The following is a 10,192-nucleotide window of genomic DNA, read 5'->3' as shown; positions in this document are numbered from 1 at the left end:
TTAGAAAATCTTAAAAACAGCTAAAAGAAAAGCAGATACATTATATTTTGTTAGAAGAAAACTGAAAGATGACTAATGAACAGAAATTATGAAAGACAGAATAATGGAATGGCATCTTATTTTACTATTATTATTTTTTAAAGATTTATTTATTTATTTTAGAGAAAGATAGTGGGAAAGGGGTAGAAAGAGAGGGAGAGGAAGAGAATCCCAAGCAGACTCCCTGCTGAGCACAGAGCCTGACATGGATCTCAATCAATCCTATGATGCTAAGATTAAGAACTCAGCCAAAATTGAGTTGGACACTTAACTGACTGAGCCATTCAGGCATCCCAGCTTTATAGATATATACATATATGTATATATATAGCATTCATTCCATCCTAAGAGCCCCAAAATCGTTGAGTCATTCCAGCATTAATTCTGAAGTCCACAGTCTCACCTGAGTACCCTCTAAATCAGATATGTGTGAGACTTGAAGTCCAATTCATCCAAATTCCATTCTAGCTGTGATATTTTCAAACTACACAAATTATATGCTTCTGAGATACAATAGTGGAGCAGGCAAAAGATAGACTTTCTCATTCTAACAGGTAGAAATTGGAAGGGAAAAAGGGTGGTGGGTCTTAAGCTTTAAGTTCCAAGTCTAGCAAAGCAATTTCTGTTAGATCTTAAGGTGCCTGGATAATCCCCTTTAGTTTGGGGAGATTATTAAAACTACCGTTTTTAGACTATGCTATATGGAAAAGGGGAAGGGATTTTTTAGACATAAATAAGGCTTCTAATCCGTTTAAGTTAATAAAAAATGAGAATATTAACTCTGAGCCTGACCTACCCCTATGAGCTCTGTAAAAGAAGATCTAATGTTCAGAATCAAGAAGTCAAAAATATTCCATATGCCATACATGCTCTCCTGTGGGCCTTAATGAAGCAAACAGCCACATTTTGGAGTTATATGGGAGAGAACAGTAGGAGCCTTCTCAGAGCTGAGGGCTTCAATCATATAAGTGCAATCAACTGAATCCTGGCAACAAGGGAAGCTGGAAGAGGATGCCAAGCTTCAGATGAGATCATAGCCCTAAACAACAGCTTAACTTCATCCTAGTAAGAACCCAAGCGGAGGACCCAGTTCACCAATGGCAAGAATCCTGATCCTGTAAACCGTTCTGACCTACCAAACTGTAATTTGTGTTCCCTTAAGCCCCTAAAGTGATAATTTGTCACACAGCAATAGAAAACCAATACATATGACTTCCCACATATCTTACTAATAAAGAGATCAAATCTATCCTAAGATGTACACATATTTTCTCAAATCCCAACAATATATGAGCAAAAACATTAAAGAAATTCATGTAAACAGACATACCACACAGGAGATTTGATAAATTATTGTTTTGTTCAACTAACCTCAAAGAGCAAGTAGGTAGACTAAGAGTGTTGGGAAGGCTTTCTAATATGCCAAATACAATTTCTTAATTTACAAATACAATGAATGTTTATTTAAATAGGAGAATTTAGAAGGCTCACTCTGATGTACTGAAAAATTATCTATGAGCATAATGATAATAGTGCACATTTTATCAGCATGTTATGACCCTAGTGGATTCCCTAAAAACATGGCTGTGATTCCAAAAAGAGCAAATTTTCCTTTTTTGACAAATTGAGTTCTCTAATATTTGTTATTGTAATTCTCTAGAAATCATTCATTACATTTTGTTTTTGGTGGTGATTAAGTGTTCCTTAGTGTGATTTAAAAAAGAAAAAAAAACCATGAATGGCAAAATTCTTTAGAAATGGATCTGGTAGCTGTCATTACTAAAATGAGTTAAAAATTCACACTTCCAGTGGTGCCTGGGTGGCTCAGTGGATTAAGCCTCTGCCTTCGGCTGAGGTCATGGTCTCAGGGCCCTGGAATGGAGCCCCACATTGGACTTTGTGTTCAGCAGGGAGCCTGCTTCCCCCTCTGTCTCTGCCTGCCTCTCTGCCTACTTGTGCTCTCTCTTTGTCAAATAAATAAATAAAATCTTTTTAAAAAAAAATCACACTTCCAATATGAAGCATAGTAATATCTTGTCACATAATGTTCAATTTTTTTTTTTAAGAAATAGGAAACAAATTATGTTCTTGTGGTACAAAATATAAAGAGCTGAGTGGCAAGAAATGGAATATTAGCATATCCAAAAAAAACCTGTATAGTTTGTAAGGAAATTATCAAGTCCTAATACAAACTTCAAAAAACAAAGCTTGACAAGATATAACTGTTTGTGGAGACCATGAGGTGAGACAAATGCCATTTAGGGATCAAGATTTTTTTAAAGAATGAGAAACGCTATTGTGAAGATTGACTTTAAAACTTTTTCTAGGACAGACCAGATGGATGAACTAAAGCTACGTTGTGTCCCATTCCCCTCTTACTGTAATTCTGAAATGTGAGCTCATCAGAATGACTTCTCCAGATTCTAATAAGAGAACCTTCTTCCCTGGTGTTAAGTGTTAGGTCATAAGACAGACCTTATGACCCAAAGTATGGCGGTGAACCAGCAGTACCTGGAAGCTTGATACAAATACAGAATCTCAGGCCATCGCTTCTCGGCCTTTTGGCTAAGATCAAGTGCAGAATCTCAGGCCATGCTTCAAGTTTAAAATCAATATTCATTACCACAAAATCTCCAGGTACTCTGTATGCACTATAAAGCAGAGCTCACAATCCCAGTTGTGTACTAGAATCTCCAGGAACTTAAACAACAAAACCAAACAAACTAAAATCAAAATATAAACAAACAACAGCCAACAGCAAAAAACAGTGGATGAACTAACTAATGTTTCAAGTCACCCCAGAAAAACTAAACTACAATTTAATTGGGTTGGCGGTAAGTTCTGGCCATCTAAATATTTTAAAGCTCCACCAGGTGATTCAGATGGGCAAAAGTAATGTGAGTCCGTGTTCATGACCTGCTATGTACAAAACTCAGCTGCATTTCCCTCTTAAGAAATGGATTCCTGAACCTGAATCACAGCCCAAGACTAGAATCCCCTTACTCTACAGACAGCGCAGACACCAACTGTCAGCCTGAGCTTTAAATACCAGTTTCTCTAAGGCCTGCCTTTGCCACACTTCTCTTGTCCATCAGAACCTAGGTTATTTTGTATCCCTGAAATAAATGCTGTCCTGAAATATAATCATATTATTTCCAGATACTACCTCTATCATAGACTTTCTCTCACTATTTGTAAATAATGGGAAAAGAAGAATTCCAAGCTCTGCTCCTTCCCAGACCCTTCTCATGCCCATCTTTCATTAACTAGCATTTATTCCAGGGGCTGACCAAGATCATTTACTTTGTACCTTTCCTCTTCTGTGTTTTTCTTTTTTATACTGTTATTTTAACTTGCTGTGTATTGGTTATTTATAAATTGCATCATTGTTAATTACTTTACATGTCTTAATGATTTTATTAATCTCTACAACAAAAGTCCATTTATTGCTGGTACTGGTTTAGAATTCAAGGACTAATCATGCAAACTGAAAATCCTTCCTTGATTGTCAATGAACTAACTACTTTTATACTATTTTTAAAATAATTTCTCTGCATGAATCCCATTCCTTTATTCTTTTCCAAATGCTCATTTATCATAGACAAAGAAAAAAACCATATACTCCATAAATAAAATGTTTGTTTCCATTTGATAACAATTTGGCTAAATGTGTGATACACATGTTATTTTATAATGGAGTACATTTTTTAAAATTTTTTGAAAGATTTTATTTATTTATTTGACAGAGAGACAGAAAGAGAACACAAGTAGGGAAGCAACAGGCAGAGGGAGAGGGAGAAGCAGACACCCTATGGAACAGGGAGCTCAATGTGGGGCTCAATCCCAGGACCCTGAGATCATGACCTGAGCAGAAGGCAGTTGCTCAACGGACTGAGTCAACCAGGTGCCTTGGAATACATTTTTAGACCCAGGGATATCTAATTCATATCACTAAAGTCCGTTTAATCATTGATAGCTAAATATTGTAGAGTATCCTCTTGCTAAACTCGCTAAACCATTTAATTCCTATAATTCTACCAATTTATCTAACCCTACCCTCCTCAAATAAATTTAGATTAAATGTATTTCTTCATAGAAAAATCTTTGTTGGACTTTTCAATTCAACTCTGTAAACATGTATCAGATGTCTTTTGTGCTTCTGCACTAAATGAATTTCCAGGGGCAAAGCAACTGCAGACATCTGCAACTTCCATTAGTTGGAACAGAAATGAAGAGAATCCGGAACCAAAGGCCTGGGTAGAAAAGAGACTGAGTGAGCAATACTAAGATGATGCAAGAATTTTGTACAAGGTTGAGAAGATGTGGGTTTTTTGGAATAAAGAAGAGTGACTAGAAAATACAGACTGGGTCTGGCTAGGTGACAATACCTATTTATGTCTTGATTTAATAACAGATACTTTGGATGTTTCAGGAGAGGTTGCCCTGAGATACTGTGATTCTGCATGCATGGTTCATCTATGATAAACAACAACGAAAACAACTCATTAAGCCAGATGTTAGGGCTGACTTAGAAACTAGGAAAAAAAAAAAGAACCTACATAAGTAATGAGGTGGGGTCTTTTACTTACAAGAACCTGCAAAGACAGACATTGATGATGTAGAGCCAACAAGATAAATATATCATCCTTCTTGCCTTTCTAGAGTCTCCTAGTTTAGGAAGTAAGACCCATAAACAACATACCCAGTAACGTGAGATACCATAACCAAACTTTATTGTATAGAAAATAAACAAAAATGTTGGTGATTATCTCTACCAAAATAATAAGGTTTGGATTAGGGATTAATACCAAATCCAACTACTGATCTTTTCCTTATAAAACTCTAAAGCCTATGGTTTATGGTGTTATTAATAGAAGACTGAGAAATCTAAATAGTAATCAAAATTTTAATGTTGGAATTTGTCAATCTATTAAATTTTAAAGGAGAGGCTCTGGTTTATACTGCCTGATAAATTCACCACTTATTAGCTGTGTGTCCAGGAACCAAGTTGCTTAACTTATTTGTGCCTAAGTTTCCTCATCTTTAAAATAGATATATCTGGGCATACCTGGGTGGTTCAGTTGGTTTAGCATCCGACTCTTGATTTCAACTAAGGTCATGATCTCAAGGTACTGGGATCAAGACCCACATTAGCCTCCTTGCTCTCCTGTAGTTTCTCCCACTGCTCGTGCACATGTGCACTCTTGCACTCTCTCAAATAAATAAATAAAATCTTTAAAAATAAAATGAAATAGGTATATTTGTAAAATAGCCACTTCTTGGGATTTTCTTAAGGTTAAATGAATTAACACATGTAAAGAACTTAGAATTAGTCCTGGCATACAATAAGGATTATAAAAGTAGTTGATGTTATCATTGTTATTATCAAGTAGGAATAATAAATTATGTGTTAACATTACCATAGGAATTCTTTAATCCTTCTTACAAACCCTTCATTTTTGGTATTATTTTGAGAATTAATTTCCTCTTACCACTAAAAACTACTAAAACTCTTGAATCGCATCACATTACTTATATTGAAATTGAATTTCAGGGGTACCTGGATGGCTCAGTGGGTTGGGCCTCCGCCTTCGGCTCAGGTCATGATCTCAGGGTCCTGGGATTTAGCCCTGCATCGGGCTCTCTGCTTAGCAGAGAGCTTCCTCCTCTCTCTCTGCCTGCCTCTCTGCCTACTTGTGATCTCTCTGTCAAATAAATAAATAAAATCTTTTAAAAAATTTCATAATTTTACATGCTGTAAAGTCAAGCACAGGATTGGTATGACAATTCACAGATATATGAGATGGAAACTTGACTGAATTAAGACATACTCAGAAACATAAACATATAGAAATAAAACCAACACAAATAGGGAAGTGCTTCAAAAGCTTTAGGGTTTCTTATTTCTGAGGTTTGGGCCCTACAATACAGGACACAGACTGTTCTGTGGTATTTTTTGGTGTAACAGAAAAAAAGAGAAAATTTTCTTATAATTTATCCATGCAGATCTTGCCCTTTCTGACACCTTAAAAGCCTCTGACAATTTTTCCTAATGTACATTCTTGAGTAATGTTGCAATAGTACAATTTGTATCTTAAGATTTGAAGACCAATATTTTATTCTAGTTTTCTTTGTGTCAAGTGCAGTATGGTAGATGAGCTAACCTCATTATAAACCACATTATCAAAAAGTGAAAATAGTAAGAAGGCTGCTTTGCAAAATGCATGAGCTACTAAAAATGCCAAAGATGAATTGTATGGACAACTCATAAAGCAAGAAATCTTAGCATTAGCTGAGACTCTTTTGAAGAAAACATGAAAAGTGAAGGAACACATCTCCTTGATCAAGAAAATGGTTACATTTCAATTCAGTAATAAGTATGTTAATCAATGTCAATGAGAGCTAAATGACACAGTGATTGTATAACAACTGAAAGGATGAAACCTCCTCTTTGGGCTTTACTTAAACATTCTTTCCTATGTCTTAAACTGTGGAATTAAGAAACCAGAGACCATATATCTCTTTTCCCTACTATCTGCCCTATCACACATCCAAATGGCTATAAGTGATATCTAGCTTTTTTCCTTAACATCTCACTGGAAAATGCCTTTATCATCCTTTTATACTCTTTTTTTTAAGATTTTATTTATTTATTTATTTGACAGACAGAGCTCACAAGCAGGCAGAGAGGCAGGCAGAGAGAGAGAGAGAGGAGGAAGCAGGCTCCCCGCTGAGCAGAGAGTCCGATGGATGCGGGGCTCGATCCCAGGACCCTGAGATCATGACCTGAGCCGAAGGCAGAGGCTTAACCCACTGAGCCACCCAGGCACCCCATCCTTTTATACTCTTACCAAGAAAAAGGGGAAATGAAAAAAGAGTTTAAAATATGCATATAACACACAGTCATTCCTAGGTGACCTTCTCAAAGCTCAGTATCTTCTAATAATCGAAGTCTGTTTCTCACTTCTGTTTACATGTTTGCTGTGTGTGTGTCAGATGTGGCTCTTTGCTTCTCTTGTCTTCAGTAAAGGACTAGGCTGAAGGGGCATCTGGATTCTGGGACATACTGCTCTGAAGACAGAGGCAAAAGAGACTGGTTGACCCACTTCATGGCTCATAAATTTCTACTCAGATATGGTGTGGACATTTCAGCTCTTATCACATGGGCAAAATTAAATCACTTAGCTATGCCTCACATCAGTGGGTCACAGAAGTAAATGCCTCCCAGAAAGATTCACCTTTATTCACTTGGAAATAGGAAAGTATTCAGGATCTTCTTACTGAAGGAACATGAATAAATGGTAATAATAAATACAGTCTGTTACATCTCATCTTCTTAGTAACATATTCTCTTGCTTTCCAACTGCATACAAAGTAAACCCCTTCTTTCCCAAAGACATCGTCTCAAAAAGTCCCAACCAATCATGACATTAGACTCAAGTCTAAGGTCTTATGCATGTCTCTACATCAACAGTATGGCTACTGTTGATTCAAAGATATGTGAACTACAAAAACAAGTTATCCTACAATAACCTCTACCCTAGAATACAAACATTTAGCAGTGGCACAGGGCCATGTTAATTTCAATAAAGCCTGCAACAGAAAAGAAGAATGGGAGGCATAAAATAATTGGTCCATAGCAAACCTGAAATTTATTCCTGGAAGATATTTGAAGTGTCCATCTACTTTAGGGGTAAAGAAATTTCCAGAATTACTCTTTATTTCTGCTTTCTGATTATATCACCAGGTTCTCTTGGTTATGGCTGCTTCTCAGATAGATCCTTTTCATTTCCCTTGGACATGTCTAAAGAAGTATTACATTTATGCCTTTCTTGGGGGCCTAATTGGTGTTAGCAGATGCATCTTGTCCATAAATGGGAGCTCAGTGTCATTTTAACTCTCATATTTCATTTTGCTTTATTTTATTTTTTTTGCTATATTTGGGGTTTTTGGTCCAGTCTAGGAGTTATTTGGCAGTACAAACCTCTCAAATCTTCATCTTTATGATTTTAATAAGCTCTATGTTCCAGTAAACATGTCTATAATTCTTTCTGAAATACACCTTTCTCTCCCTAGGCTTAGTTGTCAATACCTTAACATTATTGGTTTTCAGTAGAAAAACAATATTGTTTGTTTTCCCTGTAAGCCATTTTGTCCAAATTTAAAAAAAAAAAAAAATCTGAGAGCCAATTTAATCTTGTCCTGGAGTTTAGCTAAGGCAAATCAGTAGCCTCCATGATTCCATCTTTGCCCTAGGCCAAACTTCAGTAAGTCTTTGTTATTCAAAGCATTTGTCAATTTTATTTTTAGTGGTTGAAGAAAATAAATAGTTGTATCTTTCAATCCTGCAATTTGAGAAATTTCTAGATCCACATGTTCCTTCCATTATTTTGTTAAGTTCATGTATTTCTTTTAATCTTCTTTAATGCTGTCAAAAGCAACCAAGTCCTGTAAGTCACATTTTGTTTTCCAACTTCCTCATCTAAAACTACAAGTTTGTTAGTATATTATCAGCCTTTCAAGTTATCATAAGAGACAGATTTACCAAATATATCACCATTTGATAAAGTTTCTCCATTTTTCCTATCTTTCCTGAGGGTTCCCACACCTCCATTCCACAGCCCTGAAGCAAATGCCATACATTTTGGGATTTCTGCTAGACTGCATTCTGTTTATAGGTACCAATTTATAATCAGTTAGTTATCTTTTCCTAGATATGTTGTGCTAACAATTACAACAAACCATATAATGGTTCATGATGTTAAGATTTATTTCTTGCTTGCATTGCACTGAAATTGGAGATGATCTCTGCTTTATTTGTCTTTTTCATCTAGGATGAAAGGAGCAATCTAAAAGAGCAGTCTCCATCTAGGATATGCCATTCTCATGGGCAGAAAGAAGATGAAAGACCCACATAATACTTCTTAAACCTTCTTCTCAGACGTAATGGCTGTTAATTCTGATCACATTGATTGGCTAAAGTGCCACATGATCAAGCTCCCCAAATGGGCTGAAGTCCTATGTACTTTTTTGTCCAACGATAAATAATTTCAAATAAAAATACAATCCTCTATGACACATGCTTTGAAAATTCATAAGGAATAGTATTAATATAAAATCAACATTTCTAGGCAAGGGGTGTGTGTGTGTATGTATGCATTCACCTATTTATATAATAAATATGTATTTACCCTTTTACGAATATAACAATCAATTTGAAACCACAATATGTTCTTATGTTTATGAGGAAAGATGAATAAATAATGAGAAATCAAACAAAAACCTAGGTGATAGGTGATATTCTTGAAAGAAGTTATTCAAACAATGATTATATTACTTGTAATAGATTAAGTTTTACTGTTACCTCCTGCTACGATAGTGAAATTGCAAACTGTGACTTTCAAAACAAATTATGAAAAAAAAGAAGCATTCAGAATTAATACAACTCAAAACACCACACTTTTGGTGACAAAGTATATCTGTGGCATATTTGTGGAATTTATCAATTAAATGATTCATAGGAGAAGACCAAGAAATGATCAGGCATCTTTTTTATAGATAATCTTACAAAATTGAAAATGTTTAAGTAAAAAAAGAAAAATGCATACATTGTGCCACTCAAACAGATGTGCCATAGAAATAAAGCATTCAGATCTGGATTAAATAAATCTTGTCCCAAGTAAAGGAACTACAGATTTCTTTCATTCCCACACCAGCTGCCTCAGATATTAACAATGTTAGCAGCTAATGGAAAAGGTGACTTGGAAACTTGATTCCAGGGGAACACCTGTGGGGCTTATTCTACCCTTGATAACCACTACTAAACACAGTCTTCCCGTATTAAACATAAACTGAATGTAAAATCAAACAAAAGAGCACACTCAATTATATCAAATTAGCATCTGAGTGTATGTAATCACAGAGTTTAGACCAGAGTTATTAAGCTGTCCTTTGTAGCACAGTGACAACGGTTGAAAATGATCCCATAGTATAAGGGGTTTTATGAATGCACAGTGGCGTCCTTTATGTTTGGATGCTGACACTGGAGTTTTACAGAGTATTTCCACACATGCAGGGCTAAGAAGAAAGAGCAGCCTTCATTTTTTCCAAAGTACTTTCTAATCATTTTAAATTCTGCCATCTGACAAGATTT

At 35.7% G+C, this 10,192-nt stretch overlaps 1 pseudogene; it reads left to right on the top strand.

The window, feature by feature from the left end:
• The first annotated feature begins 2,584 nt into the window (after positions 1 to 2,584).
• On the top strand, positions 2,585 to 2,674 carry LOC125096496 (uncharacterized; annotated as a pseudogene).
• Positions 2,675 to 10,192: the final 7,518 nt, after the last annotated feature.

This window comes from Lutra lutra, chromosome 3, assembly GCF_902655055.1.
Source record: "Lutra lutra chromosome 3, mLutLut1.2, whole genome shotgun sequence".
NCBI classification, from domain to species: domain Eukaryota; kingdom Metazoa; phylum Chordata; class Mammalia; order Carnivora; family Mustelidae; genus Lutra; species Lutra lutra.
The sequence above is the reverse complement of the archived record's forward strand: the minus strand, read 5'-3'. Positions and strand labels throughout refer to the sequence as shown.